This window comes from Podarcis pityusensis (assembly GCF_964106645.2).
Source record: "Podarcis pityusensis genome assembly, chromosome: 4".
In the NCBI taxonomy this organism is placed as follows: domain Eukaryota; kingdom Metazoa; phylum Chordata; class Lepidosauria; order Squamata; family Lacertidae; genus Podarcis; species Podarcis pityusensis.
The window spans coordinates 77,715,329-77,738,025 of NC_138027.1; the positions used below are offsets into that span (position 1 = coordinate 77,715,329).

The 22,697-nt window shown below is 43.8% G+C and overlaps 1 protein-coding gene across 3 annotated transcripts in view; it reads left to right on the forward strand.

Annotated features, from left to right (window-relative positions):
* The first annotated feature begins 3,526 nt into the window (after nucleotides 1-3,526).
* NCK2 (NCK adaptor protein 2) overlaps nucleotides 3,527-22,697 on the forward strand; it is a 74,583-nt gene continuing 55,412 nt past the window's right edge. For 2 of the 3 annotated variants that reach the window (XM_081003211.1, XM_081003209.1), the window contains exon 1: nucleotides 3,527-3,918. The gene's annotated coding sequence lies outside the window, so the exon portion shown is untranslated. Of the gene's footprint in view, nucleotides 3,919-4,383; nucleotides 4,408-22,697 lie in introns of those variants that run through there. The other variant, XM_081003210.1, reaches the window with a different exon arrangement.

The following is a 22,697-nucleotide window of genomic DNA, read 5'->3' on the forward strand; positions in this document are numbered from 1 at the left end:
GTATTTACAGTCTGATTCTTTGCAAAGTTAGGTGTACCTACGTCACCCAGCTCTGCACAGGACTGAGCTGTGTTTATTATTATTATTATTATTATTATTATTATTATTATTATTCAGCCACTGAGAATTAAAAGTGCTCAGTGTCACCCTAAGGCTACAGTCGTCAACACACTTTCTTGAGAGTCTCAGTGAACACAGTGGAACTATTTATTTATTAAATTTGTAAACATGCACAAATGGGCTGTGACTGTTTGCAACATAAATATTTCAACATGGAAGGGGGGAAGGGAAGAAAAGTCCATTCACAGTTTCAAAATTATATTTAAGAGAGTCTAAGAATAGCTTGTGCAAACGTGAACGGCGGGTGTGCTATATTCATCTAAATTAAGCAATTGAAATGTTCTTTTTGGCTGTCTTTAGGAAAGAACTAGCTGAATTTGCTAAGAGTTATTCTCAAGTAAGTATGCATAGAATTGTCATCTTAAATCTCAACCCTAGGAGCTCACTTTGAGATAAGTGTGCAGCACACAGGTTGTAGCGTTACCCAACTCACTTACCTGGCTATCGGCCTCATTAAACTTAGTAAGATGTATTTTCAAGTAAGCATACATAGCATTTCAAGAAAATGTGAGAGAGAACCTTATGTACTGAGAGAGCAATGAGTCTGCTAATTAACCTTTGTCCTGTGTATCAGATTTCCTCACTCACTCTGTACCAGGACAAAAGGAAAATTGAGATTCATAGCGGATCGCAAGCTAATTTCACATTGACCTCTCACTTAATACCTACTGATGACTGGGATTATTGCTGAACATGGCAGACCTTGGTTTGACCAGTGAGGCAACTGCTAAAGTTTTGAGCAAAAACTCATATTCAGAATCACTTAACACAGCATAGCTATGCCTTAACTTTAAGAGAGCTTGACTATGTCATTTTTGTTTGAAAACTCTGAACACACTGGGAGATTTAGTTAAGAAAGTAAACCATGCAAGAGTATAGGCACCCCAGTTACGTTCTATACCTCCATGCAATTTTAGATTCCAAATATTGAAAATCCTTGTTTTGATGATGCAAAAGCTAATCTGGTTGGTGGTCCACTTCCCCAAGAATCAAGTCTGCAGCTTGGGAGTACTTTGAATGCTCAAGTTACAACCTTAGTACAAAGCATTTTTTAAAACCAAGTTATGTTGGATTGCTAGCTGTGGACAGAGGGGTCTTGCCAGTCATTCATGCCTTGGTACCTTGGAGAACTGATTGCTGCAATGTCCTGCATATAGGGCTTCCCTGGAAAACTATTCAAAAACTGCAGATAGAGCAGGAAATACCTTTTTTCCTGGGCCTGACTGCTCAGAACACACACTGCCAGTACAGAAATTTGTTTTTCACCAGCTTCCAATTTGTGAGTGGAGGCTATTCATGGTGCTAGTGTCAGTCTACAAAACTACATAGCTTGGGATCGAGGTAATGGTGCCTTTCCCCCACATGAACCTACCTGCTCACCATGATCTGGTTCAGAGGTCTTGCTGCAGGTTCTGCCAGCTGGAGAACCAAAGTGGGTAGCAACCAGAGACATTGCCTTCTATGGGGTGGCACCCTTGCCAGTTGTAGTTCAACCCCCATAATGGATTAATTTTATTTTGCTGGCCTGTTTTATTTCCCTGCTTTAGGTTGCAATACTATGCTCACTTACCTGGAATTAAACCACACTGAACAAAGTTATGTTATTTATTATTATTATTATTTGAATTTATATTCTGCCCTATACCTGGAGGTCTCAGGGCAGTTCACGGACCAAAATCAAAATATAAAACCACAAAACATATAATCAAAATAAAAACAATAACCCCCCCCAAAAAAAAACACATTTTAAAAGGGCATAGGACGAAGTTGGACTTACTCATGAGTAAACAAGCAAAGGCTTGTGCTGTTCCACCCTGTTCTCGGTGTTTACCGCTGCTTTTAGTGTTTATTGCTGCTGTCTACAATGCAGATAATATTTGCCTATTTTATTTAACCTGTTTTATTATTTGTTAGCCGCCTTTGCCAGACAGTCCTAAAAGATTAATTCTATCAAATGAAGACATAATTAATCCCACCGGGTAATAAAAGGCATTGAACCAACGAAACGCATAACATTTGTGGATTTTCTAATATTAACAATTCAGCCCGGTATTGGCGCTGCAACTGTTTTGCACTCTTTAGACATCTGTTATCTTTGACACAGGTAGTTTTCCTGCCCTCCAGAGTGAAGGCGGTGCTTCCAGAGTGACATCACGACCTTGCCCAATCAGCCTCTTCGGAGGCTGTGACGCTGCGCCCGAAAGTTCCCTTCTTCTGGGAATGGTAACATTGGCCGGTTTCCTTTCCATTTTTGAGTTGGCGGTGCAAGTGCAGCATCGCGCCCGCAGAAAATCCGACGTCTTCGAAACCGGCTCCCGTTTCTTTCTGGATCTATGCCCCCCCCCCCCGCCTAGGAAAAACAAGCAACATCAGAAGCACTTTCCTCCACGGTGCTGTTTTGTTTTCCACCCCCACCTTAAAATAGAGAGGGTGAGAATCACGCAGCAAACCGTGGGCGCGGATCCGAGCTCTCCATTTACGCGCGTCCCGAGTCCCGTGTTAACGGTTTCGATTCTCTTCCCTGGATTGATAGCTAATCCAGAAAGTTCGCAGGCTGGAATCGGGACAGGATTGGCAGGGAAGCCCAGATTTACAAGCCGCTCCGGGCCTTTTAAGAAACAAATAAATCGAGGGGCAACCTTCTCCAACGGGGGAGGGCGCAAAAATTAAAATACAGGCACACGGGTATATAAGTCAATGGCTGAAAAGTGCCCCCCCAGCCAGATCTGGCGGAGTTAGGTGACCCCCCACCTCCCTAACGTTAGGTGACCCCCACCTCCCTAATATTTCCACAGGGTTAGGGGGCTCCTAAGTCCCGCGCAAGGACCGGGCTACTTTTCTATGCGGTCCCGGTGCGCTTTTGCGCCCATTGCGCCCCCCCCCCCACGTGCTCTCTCTCTCTCCTCCAGAAGTCCCGGAGAGAGAAATAAAGAGTTTGAATCTCGGGGGTTTATTCCTATTATCATCATCACCATCATAATCAAAGCGAAAGAGTGCGCGAAGCTGCTGCAGACCGAGAGCAAGAAAGAAAGAAAAAGTCCCTCCCCAAATTAGAGAGGCGCGTAGGTGTGAAGAGCGAGAGAGAGAGAGGCTGCGGTTCTTGCACCGGCTGCTCCAAAAATAAAAAATCGTGTGTGTCCACCCCCCCTCCCTGCTCGGGGTGGGGAGGAAGAGCAGGAATTAAAAAAGAAAAGAGGGAGGGGGGGTTGTTGCAGCAGCAGGAAGAGAAGGAGATCCTCCCAGGAGACGGAAAAGGAAAGCAGGGGAGAGGAGGGCTGCTCTCCTCCTCCCCGCCCTACGCGATCCCGGCGGCGGCAGGAAGGGAAGGGGCGGCCAGGGGAGGAAGGAGGAGGAAAAGGAAAAGAGGGAGAGGAGGGAGGGAGCTGCCTGCCTGCCTGGGCAGAGGGGGAGGGGCCCGCTGCTGCTGCTGCTGCTGGGCTGAGCGGCGGCAGGAGCGCTGGGGCCTTGGACACGTCGAGCCGCGGGAGGAAGGCGGAGAGGAGCCCGGGAGGGGAGCGCGGAGACGCCGGCGGCCCCCGAGCGCCCGGCCCGCTGGGCGAAGGAGAAGGAGAAGGAGCTCCCCGAGCCGAGCGAGCCGCGCACGGAGTCAAAGCGGGGAGAGAAAGAGGAGCAGCCGCCGCCGAGACAAAGAGCGGAGCCCGCCGGGGAGAGCAGCCTGCTCCTTGCCGCCGCCTCCTGCCATTATTAATCCTCCGCCCGCGCGCCTGGCCCGGGGAGCCCCGACGCGCCCGGAGGAGCGGACCACCGGCGGGTCTCCCCTTCCTCCCGCCAAGCCAGGTAAGGCGAGAGCGAGCGAGCAAGAATATCGCCAGCCGCCATAAACTTGGAGGAGTTGAGGGGGGCGGGCTCGGGGGTTTGAAGCCCCCTCGGGGACCCGCTCTCCACGCCCGTCCCGTGGCCGCGGGGCCTAGCAGGCGCGCCCCGTTGGGGATGCGGGGAGGGCGCACGGAGAGAAGGCAGCCTGCTTATGGACGGGCTGCCTCCGCCCTTCTTCTCCCTTCGGTCTCTTTCCAGCGCCGGGTTTTGCGACGGCGGGGTGGGGGTGGGGGAGGAAGAGAGAGGCGGGGGTGGGTGGGTTAAAAAAAAATTCAACATTTTTAAATCCCCCCCCCCGCTCTGATTTATAGATCACATAAATCAAGGGGTCGTGACGGAGAGGGAGGGACTTTTCGGGGGGTGGGGAGTGGGGAAGCAGCTGCCTTCGCCTGCCCCCGCCCTCGGAACTATGGACGACTATTGTGGAATCCGGGGGAGAAATGGAAAAGGGTGCGTTTGGGAATAGGGGTTTTATTTCCACCCCATGGGGTGGGGGGGCAATCTCAGGCATCTCGAAAGAAAGAAGGGACTAGGTTTCGGGTTTTGTTTTGTTTTGTTTTCAGGCGGGGGGGGGACAGAGAGGAGGAGGAAAGAAGAGGCGGGGTGGTCCAGACGGAGAAGTGCTGGGTGTTGCAAAGCACTGCGTGGGGCGGGGAGATTGGGGGGGGGGCGGAATCTAGGTGTGTGTGTTTTTTTGGGGGGGGGGGACGATGAGGCTGGAAGTAGAGGTGGGAGTTAACTCCCCACACATCGGTCTGCATAGGAGATCATTTGCTGTTTGCAAAAAAAGGGGGGGCGAGGCACCAGGTCTAGCTCTTTTCTTTTTTTTACTCCTTTGTGGACTGGAAGAAGTGAGGGAGCGGGACAGAGGGATTAAATATATGGCAAGAGTGGTGGCTCTAGAGAAGTGCTGAAGGGGGGGCGCGGGGGAGCTGTTTTTTAAATGGAGAGAGAAGCAGTGGCTTATACTAGCTGATTATTATTATTTTTGTATCCGGAAGCTTTTAAGCATAAATTAGATGGATGTCTCAAGAGCATTATGTTACTCCCCGTATATGAAGAACAATATAGGGTGGTTGCAACAGAGCATTCTAAAGCTTCACATCTAGGTGACTAACCTGTGACCCTGCAGATGTCGCTAAACTATGACACCCATCATTTTTTATTATTCGCTGGGTGGGGTTGATAGGAGTTTAGTTCAGCAACATCTGGAGGGCTTCAGGTTAGCCCCACCTGCTTTATTTAAGCACCACTATTAAGACACCTCTGCCTTTTGCTAAGTACTACTGCTACTTTTATTATTGTATGTAGATAGTCACTTAGTGTGATTATAGTCAGTCCTGAAGCTTGTCTACTTGCAGTAAGGCCTATAATTGTGCATAGGGTAGATTCAGCTGAGCTGTTTTGGGTGTAATGCTTACTACTTTCGTCTTCCATGTTACAGTTGATGGATCATCTTAAAACACTGAAATCTGTATTCTTTGTTAGCTTTTACTTAGCGCCATTTCAGATTTTTGTGCAGAGGCAAGCTCAGGTACACTCTGCAGGAAGCTGCAGCCAATCCCTGACAAGTACACCTGTATGATATACATGTTTGCTACATTCACATATTTAGGTGTATGCCAGTCTTGGGCAATAGCACCCTCTCAAAACATGGATTGAGAGGTGCATGTATCAGTTTGCATTGTTGGGAGTTTGGCTCAGTCTAGGTTTTGTCTGTGGGTATGTATCAGGGATGGGCAGAGCTGAATATTCAAATTTTAGTTTTCAGGAGGGTTCATAATATTTTAACAGCTACTTTCCCTAATGTTGAAGCACCTCAAAGGTGTTTCATAAATGGCCCTTCTTTCAAGTTGGACTTCTTGAAATCATACTGAAAGTGTTTTGGATTTGCTACACAAGGAATTAAAGTGAGGAAGACTGCAGAATTTGCTTGGAAGAAATTATAACCATACTGTACTCCTTAATATGGACATTACTGGAATAGTTCTGCTTTGGTTTTCCCCACAGTGCCTCTGTCCAACATAGAGAAGATGATTTACTACTTCTCTAGAAAACAGGGGACCTTGGGATATATTCACGTGACTTAAATGATCATTATCTAACTGGATATCGGAGTAGTTAATATGTGTGTAAATAATAAAGCATAAAAGAGTGCACACTGCTTAGTCATCTTCACATAAATAGCCGACTCTGTTTACCTTCACTTATGTGAAAATAGCTTTGATGCTCTATAGGGAACTTAAGGGTAAAGAGTTGGTATCTAAATCAGCCTTGATGGTTTTTACTATTAGCAATAGAACTCTGGAATCTTGGGTTTTTAAAAAAATTCTGATGTTGTAAATTTCATTTACTTTATGGTGATACGTTCAGAAGATAAATTATGTCAGCAGATAAGTGTGATTTGCTATTGATTATTTTAAGGCATTCATTCAGAGTATTTATAAATCACTTTTTAGACTCAAAGCATCATATATAAAAAGGTACAAGATAAATTGAGACACATCAAATAGGGTACGATTATTATGAGAAAATTGTTTTCTGAGGCATGCATATCATTTGCACACTTGAGAAAAGGCAGCTGTGAAAATCAGTTTGCAAGCCCCACTTAAAGGCCTGTACTTAAAAGGAGCCAGGCATAACCAGAAAGGAGCCCCATAACTCTGGAGCCATCACTGAGAAGGCCCTGTCTCTTATGCATGCCAATCTTTACATCAGCAAGACTTTTGATATTGGTGTAGGTGCAAGCTAACCTATTTCCAAATTGATTTAAAGGTTCATATGAGCACGTTGGGCCCGGAAACATAGCAGTAAACCTGTGGTCTCTATGATGTCCACAAAGTCTTTTTTAGTGATCTCCCAACTGCTATCTTCTCCGTCAGGAGACCATCCCATTACAGTGCTAGGCTGAGATGTTTAAACCTCTTATGAGTGTACCTGCATGTATGGTACATAAGGTGCATGTTTTGTTGGCCATTTTGGCCATGATCACCCCTGGTGTGTGGCTGTTTGGAGGATTAGTGAGCTTTGAGCTGAAGACAGTTTGCATCAGTTGCATTGCTTATTAGAGAGGCGGCAAACACAAGTGTTACAGGTTCAGATGGCCCCCACTAGCATTTGGATACCTACATTTTATAATGACCTGAGTTTCCAAACCTCCCCGACAGTCCTGCAACACAGGTAGTCCCATCTTGGAGGAGCTGATTCATGGGTAACTGAGATAGGGCTGGTGTACAAGCCTGCACTGGGAAAAGGCACATCTGGCCACTGCTTTATGTTTTCAGGAGTGTGCCCCCCCCCCCAAAATTTGGTTCTTTACTGCCCTATCCAGAACTGGTTTAATACCTCCCTAGAGCCAGGAGTAACCAGAGCCAGGAGTAACCAGAGGGTGTTTGCCACTGTACCGATGGTGTCTTTTTACTTACTTCCATATAGGAGAATGGGGGCTGCATTTGAGGACTGGATTGTGCCAAGCAGTCCTAAAAATATGTACCTCGTAGCAGGTAACTTACCTGGCCCTTCTCATACACATCCTGCCTGCCGTAATGAACATTTATTAAGAACTGTGCAGAACACTGTTGTTGGAAGTGAGGTCAGGACAGCTGTTCTGCTTTAGGAGTGGGTGTGGTGTGATGAGTGAGGATGTCATCCAGTGGTCATTGTGGATTTTGGAGGAAAGTAACTCTCCTCTCTTTGCTCTCCTCAGATATGATTTCGCTAGTTTAGTAAATAAGGGCATATGTTCAGTGACATGTATTATTTAGTGCCTGTTTAATGTAGCTTTTATAAAGCATAGATCAGTTCACTTGGGTTTTCGTTTGAGTTTTTAGGGATATTTTCTAACTAAAAAGCACTTTTTAAGGAATTTGGTGTGATATTTGGAAAACAGTCATACCTCGGTTTGAATGTGCTTCAGGTTGAGCGCTTTCGGGTTGCGCTCCGTGGCAACCCAGAAGAAACGGAGCGTGTTACTTCCGGGCTTCACCACTCACGCATGCGCAGACACTCAAAATGACGTCACGCGCATGCGTGGAAGCAGCAAAACGTGACCCGCGCACATGCAGACGCGCAGTCGCGTCTTATGTTCTATTCAGGATGTGAATGGGGCTCTGAACAGATCCCGTTCGCATCCCGAGGTACCACTGTACTTCACTAGGAAGGGGCATATGGCTGCAGTGGTGCAACACTTCAGTAAAACCCATTTCACAGGCTTCCTATAACAAGTGCAGATGTATAGGATTAGGGGCTAAGGCACTCACCAGATTGTGTACTCTGGAATAACTACATTGATTTTGAGGGACTTCTTTCACACCTTGTAGCTATATATGAACTTCAGATGTATATTGGTATGTAATGTTGGTTGTATTTTATATTCTCTTCTGCGTGGAACGAATGCATTTTTTAAAAAAGAAAAAGTTATGGCCTGTATATCGGGATTCATCAACTGACTTGAAAACAGCTATTCAAAGTTGCTTCATTATGTTGTTTTGAAGCCTGGTTTCTTTTCCAAATTTGTTTCTGTTAACTCACTTAAATTCATTAGTTCTCAATGATCCGTTGAAATGCTGTTTTATATATATAGCCTCTAGTTGGTTACCGAACATTAGGTAATGCTTTGCAAGACATTGTCCTAGGCTACTTTTGCTCAGTGATTTATTAAGCTAACAATCTAGCGCAGGTTTTTGTAGAAGGGAAATCATTTCTTCCAGCAGTATACCTTTTTTATATTACAAGTGCAACCCCATGCACGCTTACTTGAAATTAGTAGGACTTACAAGTAAATTATATTTAGGACGGGTGACTGTAAAATAATAGCTACTTTACTCAAAACAATATGGAATTCATTATAAGCCATTTGAGCAGGTACCATAGTATTTCTTTGTTCTCCATCTAGCACTTAAGACACTCTTTGGTATTGATTGTTATTAAAGGGCAATGAATTGTAGTAATAGTACTATTTGATGGTTTTAATGTGGTATGGGCTGGTGAACATCTTCATGAGCGAAAGATTGAAAAGGAGATAAGTTTTAAGGATAATCAGACAACAATTTGGAACTGGTAAATAATGGTTTGAAACTTGGCGATGGAGAATAGTGCCAAGAATAATGGAAATTACTGCTAAGAATAATGAATAGTATTGAAAAATGCTAGTAAATAGGTGATGGATGGGATGGGGAAAACGTTCTGTAAAACAAGAAACAAATACGAAATTAACAGAAGTATAAATAATAAAAAATGAATGGAAATAAAGCAAGAACGCTATGCTACTGACCTAGCTAGAGCTGAAACTTTTGAATCTTAAGGAGGTGCTTCACATGACATTTTTTCTACTGTGTTGTTAATTTCTAAACAGTTTGCATCTTACTTGAGCAGTTTGCTATAATGCTTTTCTGGAAATGGGGGGGGGGGGGGGAGTCCAGGAAACAGATGTCCACAGAGGACTCTCAACCTATGTTCTCAAAACAAAATAAATGCTGTTAAAGTTGATTGTATATGTGCTTAGATTTCTTTGCTTAAAGATTGCGATTTTTCCAATGAGCAGATTATGGCCTGGTTTGCGCATAACAGTAAGCCTCAGTTAAACTATGGCATTCCAGGAATGAGCAAGCTTGCTTGTGCCCACTGCTCAAATCACACAGGACCCCTCTCCCTTTGCCACAGTGGGAACAGACAATCCAGGATGTTCCTTATTTCGTGAAAACCAGCACTTTGGGTTTGTTTCTCTGCAAACCATGAGAATAAGCCTGGAATAAACCATGGTTTATTTTTGTTACCTTCTTTGGATTTGAGAGAAACAAACTTTAGAGCTGGATTACGTGACATTAATCCAGCACTCTGGTTTATGTTCCCCGAGGGAGAAAATGTTGGATGTGATTTCAGCAGTATGAGGAGTCTGCACCTTCAGTTTGTCCCAGTAAACCATAGTTTGGCTGGCCTTGTTTCATAAACCATAGTTTGGCTGGCTGTGTTGCATGAACCAGGCCATTGTGACAGAAACTTATTTTTCCTATGAAGGTAAAAGCTTGGTATTATGTGGCAAAATTGTTTTTGTGTTAAAGAAAACCTGCATTGTTTGGGAGGCAATTATGTTGCGGGGAGAGGGGGAATTGTCTACAAAAGTCTTCCATGTGGGAATGTATTTCTCAAAACTTCTTGTTGCAGTAAGTCCTTATGCTATTGAAGGAATTTATTGCTTGAACTAGCAAAATGAGTTTTGAACATACTTGTTGTGGTTTGCTTTAGTTTCTGCAGTGTTTTAAATACTTTCAACAATGGGTTTGAAAGGCCAACATAGCACTGTTGAGAAGCCCTGGATAGAATTTATGCAAGTTTGTGCAAGCCAGAGGTAAACCTGATGTGGCCCTATTTAGATAAATAGGAGTCAAGCGCTTGAGCTCTCCTGATCTGAGTGATTACAGCACCCATGGTCTTTATTGAAATACCTCAACCGTATACAGGTTACTCCCAGGTACGTGTCGTCTTGGACTGCAGCCTTAGAATACTTTCAGAGTTAGTAGGCATGAACCGAGGAATGAGCATCCATTTTGTGTATTCTACTCACCCAGATCCGCTTGCAGATTTAATTAATTACATTTAATCATCTTGTCATGCACTGCATTATTCTCTAGTGTTTTACAGTAAACCTAAACAGATAACTTTTCTTTGGATTCAGTCTATGCTTTACGTGTTGCATTGCGATAATCTTGCCGTCTCGCGGAAGATACAAAGTATTGGATTTTCCACTTTTATCAAAATAATAGACAGCTAATTGGAGCAAAACATTAAAATCAGGATTAGAAAATATTACAAATTTTATGTGTCTGAGCTAGGGTTTAGAAGACAAAACTGAACAGTGGGAAAACAGATTTTCAGGTGCCCAGATGATCAGAGATTTTTTAGCTTTTTGAAGCCTTACTCAAAATTTATACACAGATGGCTCACAAGGCTTAGGTGCTTTAAACAAAGTAGTGCACACTTCAAGTTGGCGTGTTCGGTGAAGGAGTCTCTCCCAGTTTAACAACACTACTTTTATTTGAATTGTAAAGGTAGTAGTGGTACTTCGGTTCTCTAACATAATCCATTCCGGAAGACCGTTTGAGGTCTGAAACGCCTGAAAACCGAAGCTCAAAGGGCTGCCTGCAAATTCAATTGAAAAACACGCAGCGGAAGCCATTCGAATTCTGAGGCGTTTTCGAAAATAGAAGCATTTACTTCCGGGTTTTTGGCGTTCGGGTTCCGAAACGTTTGTCAACGGAGACGTTCGAGAACCGAGGTACCACCATATAATGCATACTCACCAAGGCTTTCTGGTCTTTACCCAAAGGTGATGCCTCTAAGTAGACTGAATGTGGTTCCAGCCCACCTCCTGCTGTTTTTCTCAGCAAATCACTTCACTCTACCCTCCTCCCATTCCAAGTGAGAGCAGAGAAGAAAAGTGAGCTCAAACCTTGCTTAATTCTTCGAAACGCATAGGTGCTGCCTCTTGCAGAAGACCCGATAATCCTAAAATATCCCCAATTCATTTGGATGCATTTTCCATTCAGTATTGTTGAAACAAAGGGTACTGTTTCTCCAGTGACAAGTTTATTACATTTCTGTCCCACCTTTCCGCAGGGACCTTTATTTTCTTACAATAAGACGGTACCCCTGGTTCTTCTTCCCCCCGCTTGCCTCCGCCCATTTATCCTCAGAACATCAAACATTATGTACAGTTTAATATGACGCATGGGAACAGCCAATCAACCAACATAAGCTCGAAGCAATCAGGGAAGCAAAACGTATGCATAACTGAATAAAACGGCGTCCTAGAATAAATTTGCAGCTTTGCATATGCTAAGTAAGAATTTGTCTGATTCTGTTAGTAACAATATTTCCCGCCCCGCTTGCTGAATAATTCCTTCGTGGTTATTTGCGCCCAGTACATTTTTGTGGTATTTAGGTACTGTATCTGGTGGTCTATAAAATATTATTCTAAGCGGTTCTGAAATTTTAACTAATTCGTTTACTTGTAGGTTGTTACTGTTAATGTCAGTACAGTTGTACCTTGGATTTCAAACGCCTTGGCTCCTGAACAAATGGGCTCCCAAACAATTGGAACCTGGAAGTGACTGTTCTGCTTTTTGAACTTTTTTTGGAAGCCAAACAGCCAACTGGGCTTCCGATTGGCTGCAGGACCTTCCTGCAGCCAATCAGAAGCTCCACTTTGGTTTCTGAACCTTTTCGGAAGTTGAATGGACTTCCAGAACGGATTCCGTTCAACTTCCAAGGTACGACTGTATTAACTTTTGAGGAGTATTTTAGTCTGTTGATGAATTACCGTACTGCCCGAAAGTTTACTGTTATTAAGTATGGCTAAGCAAGGATCCCAAGAGTGTTCTTCTGTATATATTTGAAAGAGTGTTGATAAATTTATATCAGCAGGTATAAATCTATAGGCTGAAATGTCAAATGAAAGTAAAATAAGGTGCTTTTCAGTACCATTAACACGCTAATTACCAGTTAAAAGATCCAATGAACTCTCAAGTTAATCTGTGGTACTGTTAACAGTTGATACTTTGCAGTTGATTAGTAGAGAATCATCTTCATAGTTAGCCAGGAAATGATCCAGAATTAGAAGTTAGAGAAGACTGTGTTCTAGCCTGACAGCTGAGCATGGCAATACATTTTGTTCTCTTCACCACCTACACTTATTATGTTTGGAGGAGATGGGGGGGGGGATGTAATCATGTCTATTGGCTTTGTAATCAGTTCAAATGCCTCCATCTTAAATACACTTCGGAAATCTTAACCCCAAAGTTGAAATGGATGGGAAAGCTTGAGAGATTTCCTGATCAAGTCTTGTTTTTATCAGAAGGTAAAATAGAATGTGCACAAAGGTACACAATGGCTGCTTTGTGCTAGTGGGAAACACTTGTGCAAGACTGGGCCCCTGATTTTCACTGCTCCTTGCACCTCCTGAAAGTTGCAGCAGTATGGGATATTGTAAGGTGCTCTCGTAGGTAGGGGAGGATTGGTGAAATTGGTTGCCCCAATGATTGGTGGCTAGCCTAGTCCAAAGCCAACCCAATGAGCCTGATTTGCTGATGGAATGATAGGTTGTTCAGTGAACTATCTATAAAATTAGAGAAAAATAGAAAAGTTTGATGATAGGGGTATATGTCAGCTGAAGGGCACTTCCATGCTTTTTAAAATGGGATTTGCTGCTATGGACTAATACAGGTATAATATTCCTCTATATAAGCACAATAAAAGCAAGTGGACTCAGGTGCTACTAATATAGCATTCATAGACCTACCTCAAATGATCCCTTAGTTAGACCAACCAGTGTATTTTTATTTTATTTTAAATATAAACTGTTGTTAGCATTAATGCAAATCCCTAGTGATGATATGTGTGTGTGTCAGATAGAAGCCTTTTAAAAACCTTATAAAATGTTGAGCAGAGAGAAGAATTATTCAAGAGGAATAATAGTCCATTTGTCACAGAGAAGATTGGGTTTGGTGGGGAAGACCCTTCTGATGGGTTGGGGTTTTGAGGAAATGTGGCTCAAAATAAGGCAGTCTTTCTTGCAACAGAATTATTAGGGTAAGTTAGAAGAATTATCTTTCGTTAGATAATTGATCAAACTAGTGTCCACTGAACTGCGGAGTTACACCGAACTCTACTTCAAGCCTGAATATTTAAAGTACAATTTTAAATATCAGGAATTTTTATGTCTGGGGGATCCTACTGCTGATAGTGCTTATAACCTTCCTGAGGAACACCTTTATTTTATTTTATTTACATTTCCTCTGCTTCCTTAAAATCTAGACTGAGAGACAGACAGAGCGTTTTCTGTAACACAGATCCTTGCAGATTTTTTTTTGTCGTTATGTATTTTCTCAATTAACAGAGTCTGAAATTGCAACAGTTAGCATGTGGGGGTTCACAAAACATTTTTTAGGTGAGAAAGGGGTCTTTGTACTCATAAAGATTTGGAACCACTGATCTAGGGAGAAATGTAGGAATAATTTCTCAGCAGACGTTTTTCTCCATTGCCTTCATCATTTATTTTTGCTTGCTTATGTTTTGTTTTTGTTTTCTGCTTAAAAGCTGCAATTTATCCTTTCTATTATTTCCTCCTCAGATCTGCACCGTTGCTGCAACTATTTCCCAAAGCACACCTATTTTAGGAACTGCCTTTATTTTTATACGGAAGTGCAACTTGGATTGTCACCTTCCCAAGTTACAATATGTTCCTGGCAGATAGCTTAATCTTACTGCTCTTTTTACAGCTTACTTCTGTTTGTAGGTGCTTTTTTGCACAGCCCTTTAAGACAAGACTAGGCAAGACAAGTCCAAGTACCTGCAAACAGCTCCCAAGAAATCCTGTGGGGTGCTGTGATTTGTGCCTGGACTAGTTCTTTAATAGAAGAATGATCCTTCGAATGAATGAATGACTGGCAGAGCTTTGGTTAATAAAAAGTGCCATCTGAACACAGCCTTCATAAAGCTACTTGAAGGTGTACATTGTCTTGAAGGTTGAGTTAGCCTCCTCAGTGGTTGTTTTGCCACTACCGTTGTCATCCCATTTTAAGGGAAGGAGAAAGAGGGTAATATATGCATAGAACACTATACAGTGGTACCTTGGGTTACATATGCTTCAGGTTACAGACTCTGCTAACCCAGAAATAGTACCGCGGGTTAAGAACTTTGCTTCAGGTTGAGAACAGAAATTGTGCTCCGGCGGTGTGGCAGCAGCAGCAGGCCCCATTAGCTAAAGTGGTGCTTCAGGTTAAGAACAGTTTCAGGTTAAGAACGGACCTCCGGAACGAATTAAGTACTTAACCTCAGGTACCACTGTAACCTGAATTAAACAAAACAAGAGGTATGAATGTACTGTTAGATATGCTGTATAAGTGCTAATGTAAAATGTGAAAGATTGTGATAAAAGGCAGACAGTCTTTATTGCCATGTGCACATACATGCAATGAGTTGCTGACCCGTCACACAGTGAGGTTTTCTATCTCTGGTTCCCCTAGGTTTTATATTCATGTTGCAACCTTCAACTTTCCGAACAGCTTAGTTCTCGAACGTTTTGGCTCCCGAACGCTGCAAACCCGGAAGTGACTGTTCCGGTTTGCGAACTATTTTTGGAAGCCGAACGTCCTACGGGGCTTCCGATGGGCTGCAAGGGCTTCCTGCAGCCAATCAGAAGCCGCACTTTGGTTTCTGAACGTTTTGGAAGTCGAGCGGAGTTCTGGAACGGATTCCGTTCGACTTCCAAGGTATATTTGCTGGAGGACCTGTTGCCTGGCTCCCACAATAATTTTGAGCCCTGCTTAGATCCTCTGATTCTCCCCCTTTGCCTTTGGGCATCAAGAGCAAAGGTCATGGTGGATTTGCCTAGATTTGCCTTGTTGGCTCTCGGACAGTGACTCAGCAGTGGCTCAGAGACAGGAGGAGGTGACAGAAAGTATACAAGGCTATTGGTCTGCCCTGGACCTTTGCTGGGTCTTCAGACCTTCTGCTCTCATGCCATGAACAATTTCATGAAAAGTCAGTAGTTGACTAAACTAGCTTATGACAGAGGGGATTTAAGTTCTAGTGGCATGTCTATTCCCCCCCACACCCACCCCAGTTCCAATATTGCAGCCTTTCTCAACCTGTGGGTCCCCAGATGTTGTTGAACTACAACTCCCATCACCCCTAGCTAGCAAGGCCAGAGCTCAGGGATGTTGGGAGTTGTAGTCCAACAACATCTGGGGACCCACAGGTTGAGAACCGCTGCAATATTGTGTTTAGACCTCTAGAATGTATTCTGTTGCGATTAATCGCCGGTGTGTGACATGGCCAAATTACAACAATGGGTATTTTGTGAAGCAATACATTTTCATGTATAGCTAACAGTGACGAGTTTAATAATACACCAAAAGCCACATTCCTCTATGCTGCTGTTGTTGAAATGTAGCGATGTATCATTTCTCTTAACTACAGTCAAAACATTTTCCTGGCAAATGTCCAAGGATAAACAGCAGAAGTCAATAACCAAAGTCTTCAGCTGTGGGGAAAAGTTTATCCTGCTTAAAGTGCGTATAGGCCTCTGAAATGTGTTACTTTTAATTAAGCGAAGGACAAAACTCCATTCTCGAACAGTATCACAAGCAGTAAGGGACGGATACTTTAGCCATTGAAGGGGTCTTAAGTTGACTGTTTAGCCAATTTGCTTTTTAAAAACAAAAACCAAACTTATTGCACATCTGTTGAGTAGAGATATGAAATCCTGGGAAATAAACTCTGGGAACATTCAAGGAGGGAAATGGTCCTTACTCATTTGTGTTTCTTCTCAGAATTATTGGAAAAATTGGAAGTTTGGGGAAACACTTAAAAACCTTTTGAAATACATATTTTTAGAATGAGTACAATGTTTTTAAACACTTTTAAAAATGTAAAATACTCTATGGCATTAGAGAATCACAATCCTGGCATACAGCTAACTAGTCAAAGATGCATTTCTGTACCTAAAGGGTCCTGCCCTCTTCCTGACAGGAGTATAAAAAGCCGTCATCGCACATGAAGTGCCTATTGCCTTTTTCTAGTGACTTTTGATCTAGTTTGGAGATGCTGGAAGCAAATAGCCTGCTTCGGCTTTCCTGTTGACCTACGTCTTCCTGGTTAACCTTTTCCATGTCTCCTAATCACCCTCCTACACATTGGGAGTCAATCAGGTTATTGCCCTGCCTTGCTGGGTAATAAAAAGGTCAGAAGAAAGCAGGGCAGAAACTGCAGAAATTCTCCTTATGGGTGGCAAAACCTCAGAGGAAAAAATTCATCCGTTTTGGGTGACTTGTACAAGGAAGTGGAGCACAACTGGGTATATTCACAAGTTTGTTGGTATGAAACAAAGTCATTTATGGTTTTAAATAGGCCAAATGGTACCATTTTATATTTTAATTAAGTTAAAAGTGATGCATTTCATTTTTTCGAGCAACTAATAAAGTTTCATGTGGATAAGGAAGTAAATATTGCACATATCTCCCCCACTACCCATTTTGTGTGTGTCCCTCCCTCCCAATGAAATGTGGTGGGGAAATATGGGAAAACAAGTTTTTCTCCACAGCTTTAAATGTTTCTGGAGATTTTTACGTTTCTACTATTAAGATGTGATTCTATCTTCCATTTTCCCATCTAGCGCTAGGTGACCTTGGGCTAGTCACACTTCTCTGAAGTCTCTCAGCCCCACTCACCTCACAGAGTGTTTGTTGTGGGGGAGGAAGGGAAAAGGAGAATGTTAGCCGCTTTGAGACTCCTTCGGGTAGTGATAAAGCGGGATATCAAATCCAAACTCCTCCTCTTCTTCTTCTTCCTTCCTTTTTCTCCCATCATCCACCAAAATCAATTTGGACTTCTTTAACGTGCCGGTTTGTCACTTAACAAATATTACTTATAAAATCTGGCAATCCCACAAATTCAGGATGGGATAGAGAGATACTTGGAATTTGTCATTTGACAAATGATCTAGAGAAGGAACAAATGCAAATGATCAATTATTTTGGTTCACAACAAATAGTGAGCAGCGCAGAGATTATCTTTAGGTGTGACTGTCCGCCTTACCATATGGAGCAAAACAGCTGCGTTCTGCAGCAAAGATAAGAAAATTTCCTTCTATTTTTATACTATTCATTGGGGAAATGTGTGTGTATATGATTGGGAGAAGATGGCGGGAGGGAGAGAAAGCTGTTAGCAATCTTAGCTCTTCCCTTTTTAAACAGTGGCAGTGCCCTTGACTTCCCCAAACATCACATACTCAAGTTTTAGGCTTGCTCTTTTTGGTGTAGTGTTTAACACCAAGACAGCAACATAGAATGGGGGGAATACAAAATCTATTTTTGGTGCTATGCTACCACAAGCAACGGGGACGCGGGTGGCGCTGTGGGTTAAACCACAGAGCCTAGGACTTGGCAATCAGAAGGTCGGCGGTTCGAATCCCCACAACAGGGTGAGCTCCCGTTGCTTGGTCCCTGCTCCTGCCAACCTAGCAGTTCGAAAGCATGTCAAAGTGCAAGTAGATAAATAGGTACCGCTCCGGCGGGAAGGTAAATGGTGTTTCCGTGCGCTGCTCTGGTTCGCCAGAAGCAGCTTAGTCATGGTGGCCACATGACCCGGAAGCTATACGCCAGCTCCCTCAGCCAATAAAGTGAGATGAGCGCCGCAACCCCAGAGTCGGCCACGACTGGACCTAACGCTCAGGGGTCCCTTTACCTTTACCTTACCACAAGCAACAGAAGAATTTTGAGTGGTTTTATTTTGCTTAATTTTATTGCATTGGTGGTTTGTGGGTTAATGGTTTTTGTAACTTTAATAATAAATTTAATAATAAATTTTATTTATATCCCGCCCTCCCCAGCCGAAGCCGGGCTCAGGGCGGCTAACAACAATCAAATAATCAAAAAATCAAATAATCACACAATCTAAAAATATTTCATTATAAAAATTAATTAAATCAAATTGATGGCAACCAATTAAGCAAAGTTCTGTGCAGGTTGCCAGAGGAGGGAGTCAGGCTGCGCCCTGATCAAAGGCCTGGCGGAACAACTCTGTCTTGCAGGCCCTGCGGAAAGATGTCAAGTCCCGCAGGGCCCTAGTCTCTTGTGACAGAGCATTCCACCAGATTGGAGCCGCAGCCGAGAAGGCCCTGGCTCTAGTTGAGGCCAGCCTAACCTCTCTGAGGCCTGGGACCTTGAGGATGTTATTATTTGCAGACCGTAGGTTTCTCTGTGGGGCATACCAGGAGAGGCGGTCCCGTAGGTACGAGGGTCCTAGGCCGTATAGGGCTTTAAAGGTTAAAACCAGCACCTTAAACCTGATCCTGTACTCCACCGGGAGCCAGTGCAGCTGGTATAGTACCGGATGAATGTGATCTCGCAGCGAAGACCCCATAAGGAGTCTCGCCGCGGCATTCTGCACCCGCTGGAGTTTCTGGGTCAGTCTCAAGGGCAGCCCCACGTAGAGCGAGTTACAATAATCCAGTCTGGAGGTGACCGTCGCATGGATCACAGTGGCTAGGTCAGGGCGAGAGAGATAAGGGGCCAACTGCTTAGCTTGGCGGAGATGAAAAAATGCCGCCTTTGTTATAGCTGTAATCTGCGCCTCCATAGAAAGGGAGGTATCGAAGATTACACCCAAACTCTTAACGGACGGTGCTGGCACTAATTGCACCCCCGCAAGAGATGGGAGTTGCCCCCTCAATCCCATATCGTCCCGACCCAGCCAGAGGACCTCTGTCTTCGAAGGATTTAACTTCAACCGGCTCCCACGTAACCATCCAGCCACAGCTTCCAGACATCTGGTCAGTGTGTCTGGGGCCGAGTCAGGATGGCCATCCATCAACAGATAGAGTTGGGTGTCATCAGCATACTGATGGCAACCCAGCCCAAAACTCCGGACAAGCTGGGCGAGGGGGCGCATAAAGATGTTAAAAAGCATCGGAGAGAGAATCGCACCCTGAGGCACTCCACACACCAAGGAGTGGCGCGATGACAATTCCCCCCCAAGCGCCACCCTCTGTCCCCGACCAGAGAGAAACGAGCGCAGCCATTGAAGGACTGTGCCCTGGATCCCCACGTCGGCAAGGCGGTGGTCCAGGAGTTCGTGATCGACCATGTCAAAGGCTGCTGACAGATCTAGAAGAATCAGCAGCCCCGACCCACCTCGATCCAGCTGCCTGCGGAGATCATCTGTTAGGGCGACCAGAGCCGTCTCGGTCCCATGACCAGCGCGGAAGCCGGACTGGAATGGATCCAAAGCAGATGTTTCATCCAGAAACCTACCAAGCTGTTCAGCAACCGCTCTCTCAATCACCTTACCCAGGAATGGAAGATTCGAGACCGGGCGGTAATTGGATAGATCTGAGGGATCTAATGATGTTTTCTTTAAGAGCGGACGCACCACTGCCTCCTTCAGTTCCCCTGGGAATGTCCCGGTGCCAAGGGACAAATTGATAATATCCCCCAGGGGGGCCCGCACCTCGTCTGGACACGCTCTAATCAGCCATGACGGGCACGGGTCAAGAGGACAGGTGGTGGGCTTTCCAGCTTGGAGGAATCTGTCCACATCGGCTGGAGATATCCGGTCAAAGTGGTCCAATACTGGACCCGAGGACAGTCGAGGGGCCTCCAGTTCCTTTATTGTGTCCAAATTGGCAGGGAGGTCATGGCGGAGCCATCATTAGATCCCTCAGATCTATCCAATTACCGCCCGGTCTCGAATCTTCCATTCCTGGGTAAGGTGATTGAGAGAGCGGTTGCTGAACAGCTTGGTAGGTTTCTGGATGAAACATTAAATTTATATACCACCCTGAAATCTATTTTTAGATGATGGGTGGTTTATTATTATTATTTTTTAAGAAATACATATAATGGAGATTTGTGCGATTAGCAGGTTGGTGCCTTTTGGCTGGAGTGAGGATAATTTACCTGAGGGCTGGCTTTTTTTGGTGCCATCACCTTTGCAACTGTAATATGCGTGTTAGTCCCAAAGTTATGCTGAAGTTGGAGGATCACCTGACCTGAATGATGAGACTAAAGAACCAAGTTAGTAATTGAAACTGAATCTTTTCAATAACCTGAGGCCTTATTACATTAATTTACTGTGCTGATCGGAGTAATATGAGCACTCGAGTGTCAAATCTGAAGAACTCTGCTACAGCAGATCTCTCTTCAGGATTCCCTGATGCCTGTCATTTAGATGCCGTCAAATGTGTGCACTTCATGATGAGGGCTCTCTTTGTGAAATTCCTGTCTGTAGAAAAATTCCATTTTGAAGCCCTAACTAATGGTATGTAATTTGATTGCCACTTATTGATCTTTGTCATGTAGAAAATATTAAGTTGATCAAGGATTGTTTCACTTCATCATGAATCCCTTGCCTGCCTTGGGAATAAAAGTATAAATTACTGTGCCGATAAGAGGTTTCATCTCAGCCTCTGTCCCCCCACCCCCAAATTCTTTATTTCTTGAAAAATGAATTTAAAATTGAATTCTGGATATAAATTTTTCCTGTGAAACCTCAGCCACTGTTAAAACATGTACCTCCAGCACAGAGAAATGCTGTTTCTTTTTGCGCAGTGTTTAAGTATGCATGAAAATTGATAAATAAGGTAGGCTCTTCACATACTTTTTTAAAAAAAGAAAAAATAGGGCCCTTGTATTTGTATTTAAAGGTAAAGGGACCCCTGACCATTAGGTCCAGTCGTGACCGACTCTGGGGTTGCGGCGCTCGTCTTGCTTTATTGGCCGAGGGAGCCGGCGTACAGCTTCCGGGTCATGTGGCCAGCATGACTAAGCCGCTTTTGGCGAACCAGAGCAGCGCATGGAAACGCCCTTTACCTTCCCGCCAGAGTGGTACCTATTTATCTACTTGCACTTTGACATGCTTTCGAACTGCTAGGTTGGCAGGAGCAGGGACCGAGCAATGGGAGCTCACCCCGTCTCGGGGATTCGAACCGCCAACCTTCTGATCGGCAAGTCCTAGGCTCTGTGGTTTAACCCACAGCGCCACCAGTGTCCCTTAATTTGTATTTACCAGTGGATTAATTAAAGTTCCCCATCCCAACGTGCTTTATTTAACTTGGGTTTTGAACCACCATGGCCTTGTGCTGCTATTTGCATGTGCAAAATGTCCACGTAAATAATGAAACTTGATATCACTTGGTATCATTTTATGCATGTTTGATATTTACTTAGTACGGTTCACATCTGTGTACAGTGACGGCCCTGTATAAATGCCACATTATTGGAATTGCGTACTTGTTTAAAATAGGTTGGGCAAATACATTGCAGATAAAAACTGGAGGGGATTTTCCAATAATACTGAAAAGGCCTGCCGCAAGGTAGGTGTTTAGTGCGAATTCGTTTTACCCCCTCCCCGCCAAAAAAAAGTATTGTGAAAGTTGTTCCTAAATTTAGACAAGCAAGGAGATTGTGTTCCAATTAGGCAGTGAATTGAAAATGATAGATACTGCAGCTAAGAGCTTTCAGTAGTGCATAGGTTGCTCTCTGGGTGGTGAGTTCCACTCCACAGTGTTCAGGTTATATAAATATTTTAATAACTTTTTTCATCCTTTACATCAAAACGAATGCTGCTTCCACCTTTTCATTTCTCTCTTCCCTTCCCCCACTCAGTATCAGAGCTGTGATCTATTTACAGTAAATTGTCAGTACACCGTTGCTCCAGCTGTTTGTGGAGCTTGTTTTGCCTTTTAATTTCTTAGTATGTCATTGTCTTTCATATTTAAACCTCATTTCTCTTTGGTCTCAATTGGTAAACTATTTTTCACTGTGCATTTTGTGCAGTCTTTTTCTGCGGGAGTAACAAAGCTGCTCCGAAATGACAGATACTGGGAAGAAACGAACATTTTAACAAGCCTGCTTAGCTGAGAAGAAGATAAAATGATTGTTTCACCTGATAGGCCTTGGGGATAAAAATGCAGATGCCAAGCCACTTGTTTTGATTGGTTAAAATCAGGAACAAGAAATCCTCTCCTTACATGTTGATGTGAGTAAATATGGATTCCAGAAATGCTTGGAAGGATCAGGGAACTTAGAGATGTATGCCATCCACAAGCTGGCCGGCATTTACCCTTCTATCCAAGGAAGAATCTATAGAAATCCAAATTCCTTTAAAGCTATGTCAATATTTCATCTTCATAACTCACTTTCACAGTCCATTAAATGGAGGATTTCTTGTGGGAACAGATTGAA